The sequence below is a fragment of the Orcinus orca genome, chromosome 4 (genome assembly GCF_937001465.1).
Source record: "Orcinus orca chromosome 4, mOrcOrc1.1, whole genome shotgun sequence".
Lineage (NCBI taxonomy): Eukaryota > Metazoa > Chordata > Mammalia > Artiodactyla > Delphinidae > Orcinus > Orcinus orca.
The window spans coordinates 37,605,025-37,608,110 of record NC_064562.1 but is presented as its reverse complement, the minus strand read 5'-3'; the positions used below and the strand labels follow the sequence as shown (position 1 = coordinate 37,608,110).

Genomic DNA, 3,086 nt, shown 5'->3' with positions numbered 1-3,086 from the left:
AAGATGATTTTCTGCTCAGTCAGGATCCCATCTACCAGCTTGTTTATCACTGCCTCAGGTTCCAGGGTGGGTCCCAAACTGAAATCAGAAGTAGTCTTCAGAAACAAAACATTTCAATGATGTTTTAGCTTTGATTTGGTGCTAAGTGAGTAAGTTAAGTTACCATACAAACCATAACATAACTGACTTGTAGCATCTAGCCCAACACAGATGCTCAAAAATGATAGCTGTTTTAGCATTAATAATAACAAAAACAGGAGGAGTCTTTCAAGATGGTGGAGTGGAAGGACCTTGCGCTTACTTCCTCTCATGAACATACCAAAACCACAACTAACATCTGAACAGCCATCGATAAAAAAGACTGGAACCTACAAAGATCTTCTACATCTAAAGGCATAAAGAAGAAAGCACAATGAGACGTGAACAGAGTATCTGTCATGCAAGAGCTGCTGTGATGGTTTATGATGATGCCAATAAAAAGTGGGTGCCAGCTGGTGGTTCAGTCAGGTTCAGCAGAGTTCATATATATCATCATACAGGCAACAACACATTCAGAGTTGTGGGCGGGAAGATTCAGTACCATCAGGTCGTGATAAATTGTGCCATTCCTAAAGGGTTGCTAGACAGGTGTCTGGTCTCAACTTTGGCAGCAAAGAAGATGCCAATGTCTTCACAAGTGCCATGACACATGCCTTAGAAGTGTTGAATTCACAGGAAACGGGGCCAATATTGCCTTGACAAAATTCACAACTACCTGCCCAAGTTCAGAATGGCCCATCACAAGAAGAGCTGGAAATTCAAAGAAGGCAACTACAAGAACAGCAATGACAAAAGGAGCTGGAGCAGGAAAGGCTGAAGAGAGAAAGAATGGAAAGGGAGAGACTGGAGAGGGAGAGGTTAGAAAGGGAAAGGCTGGAGAGGGAGCGACTAGAACAGGAGCAGCTGGAGAGAGAGAGAGACAAGAAAGGGAACGTCAGGATCGTCTGGAGGGGAGAGGCTGGAGAGGCTGGACCGGGAAAGGCCAGAACGAGAGCGGCAAGAGCGGCTAGAAAGGGAGCAGCTGGAATGGGAGCGAGAACCAAGAATGGCAAATGCCGCTGCCCCTGCCTCTGTGGAGATGACTCCTCTGCTTCTGACCCAGGCTCGCAGGCAGCCTCTCAGCCGCGGAATCTCCAGCCCAACAGGGCATTGTCTTGGGACTGCCTGCACCTCCACCCCCTCCTCCACTCCCACCAGGTCCTGCCCAGGCATCAGCCACGCTCCCTCCGCCCCCAGGGCCCCCTCCACCCCCTCCACTGCCGTCTTCAGGGCCCCCCCTCTGCCTCCTCCACCACCTCTTCCTAATCAGGTACCCCCCTCCCCCCACCTCCTGCTCCTCCCCTCCCTGCAGCTGGAGTTTTTTTGGGATCCATGTCTGAAGACCATGGCCCTTTAACTGGACTTGCAGCTGCAATTGCTGGAGCAAAACTTAGGAAAGTGTCACGGATGGAGGATGCCTCCTTCCCAGGTGGTGGGAATACCATTGGTGTGAATTCGGCCTCCTCTAAAACAGATACGGGTGGTGGAAATGGACCCCTTCCATTAGAGGGTAGTGGTTTAATGGAAGAAATGAGTGCCCTGATGGCCAGGAGGAGAATTGCTAAAAATGGGATCAACAATAGAAACAGAACAAAAAGAGAACAAAAATGAAGATTCAGAGCCTATAACTTCTAAGACCTCTTCAACAAGTACACCTGAACCGACAACAAAACCCTGGGAAAGAACAAATACAATGAGTGGCAGCAAGTCACCTGTTATTTCCAGATGGGATTCTCCAAGGTTAAAATCAGGTTGTTTTTGACAACAGGTCCTATGACTCATTACACAGACCAAAATCTGTGCCCTTGTCACAGCCCAGTGCCAATGGAGTCCAGATGGAGGGACTGGACTATGACAGGCTGAAGCAGGACATGTTAGATGAAATGAGAAAAGAATTAACTAAGCTAAAAGAAGAGCTCATTGATGCAATCAGGCAGGAACTGAGCAAGTCAAATACTGCATAGAGAATCAAACTAAGGAGAGATAGGACTTTAATCTGGAGAAAGGAAAAAAAAAAAACCTACAAAGAACAACTGTGTTACCAACAACAAAACCCTTACATTTTGTGAGCTGTAAGAAGAAAACGGAGACAAACAGTCGGAAGGAGGGAAAAACCAGCATAGTTTGAAAGACTTCAGGCATCACTACTCTGGCGGTAAGCTATTTCCCTCCCATTTTGCTGCTTTTTTCTGACCTTTACAACACGATGGAAGAGAGTCGTATAGGAGTTCCTGTATCAGTCATGCAGAAAATACTGAATCCATCAGGCAAGATCACCGTGCATTGAAATATTTTCATGTCAAGAGAAAAATCGCACATTTTCCACAATCCATTGCTAAAATAAAGAGGAGAAAGGCTTGAGAAGTTTTTTTCAGAGAATGGTGATGAGGTATTTAGCAAGTTATGCTATTGTATTATAAATGTTTCTCTCAGGTTTGTCTTCCTATCATATTTGATATTCCATGAATAATTAAGTTCAGCCCTATGTAGGTTAAGTTCATAAAATGTGGAACAAATGGAATTGTATGTGCTTTCAAAAGGTGATATTTATAAGAAAGTGTCCTAAAAATGATTTGTTCGGAGTGAGGAATTTTAGAACGATAAGAAGTCTTTCGAGTTTAGCCTTCATGCAATTTTGTAGATTCAAACATAAAATTTGTCCAGAATTTAAAGATTTAGATGGCTTCCTAAATTGTTACAAGGCTTTACCAAATCTGTGACTCCTACATAACACAAACCGGTGGTCAAATGTAAAACAGAATATTGTAGATTTACGGTAGGTTTTCAACCTTTTTTAGATTTATGCATGTGGACTTTTTTTTTTTTTGGCGGTACGCGGGACTCTCACTGTTGTGGTCTCTCCCATTGCGGAGCACAGGCTCCGGACGCGCAGGCTCAGTGGCCATGGCTCATGGGCCCAGCCGCTCCGAGGCATGTGGGATCTTCCCGGACCGGGGCACGAACCCGTGTCCCCCTGCATTGGCAGATGGACTCTCAACCACTGCACC

The 3,086-nt window shown here is 45.4% G+C and overlaps 1 pseudogene; it reads left to right on the top strand.

Moving 5' to 3' along the window:
• Nucleotides 1–427: 427 nt before the first annotated feature.
• Nucleotides 428–2,141, top strand: LOC101272567 (protein enabled homolog; annotated as a pseudogene).
• Nucleotides 2,142–3,086: the final 945 nt, after the last annotated feature.